Source organism: Pyxicephalus adspersus, chromosome 2 (assembly GCF_032062135.1).
Source record: "Pyxicephalus adspersus chromosome 2, UCB_Pads_2.0, whole genome shotgun sequence".
In the NCBI taxonomy this organism is placed as follows: domain Eukaryota; kingdom Metazoa; phylum Chordata; class Amphibia; order Anura; family Pyxicephalidae; genus Pyxicephalus; species Pyxicephalus adspersus.
In genome coordinates this window covers 83,803,841-83,804,579 of record NC_092859.1, presented here as the reverse complement: position 1 = coordinate 83,804,579, position 739 = coordinate 83,803,841, and positions in this window count along the sequence as shown.

The window sequence follows — 739 nt, the reverse complement described above, 5'->3', positions numbered from 1 at the left end:
AAGGGGCAACCTTTTAAAGTGACACATTTTACAGAAATATCTGCTTCATCAGGTTTTTTACATCTGACAAAGTACATTTTTCTATTCAATTGTTCACTTCATTAAGCAGCAGCAACTTATGTCATGTTTTCTGTCTGACATAGAAAGCCTTCCTTTTAAAATTGTTATAAACTGTGTTTTCTTTCTTCTTCTAAATTATTTTAAAAAATATTTGTGTGCTACTCCTGAAATGAAGAGCAGAACCTCTCCAGAACTTGTCTAGGTGAGTGTATTATTGTCATTATTAGGCAGACGCACTGTGACCACAATACAATCACCTACAATTATACTGTGTGATGCTGCCATCTAGTGGTAGCTGAGGGAATCACACCAGACTGGAATCACCTTCTGCCTCACTCCCCGGGACTCACAGCTGGATATCGGTGGCCGGGACAGCCGGGAGCCATGTTACAGGAGAGCCATGCACAGAGCCCTCACTGCACACAGCCAGGACTCAGGAGAGAGCAAGGTGACAACCTGTACGACCGGCATCATCTGACTGAGGAGGCCTGGACCCATTTCTGGACCCCCACTATGATCTGCACCATTAACAGCCAGTATGGCCAAGAACTACGACTCCCATTCTGCAACGAGGTGTTCAAGTACGAACGTCTGGCCAATATTGGACAGGGAACCTTTGGGTAATTAAAAATCAGGGCTGTGAGACCCCCCCCCATGTCTGATCCCTGTGCTGTGAGAT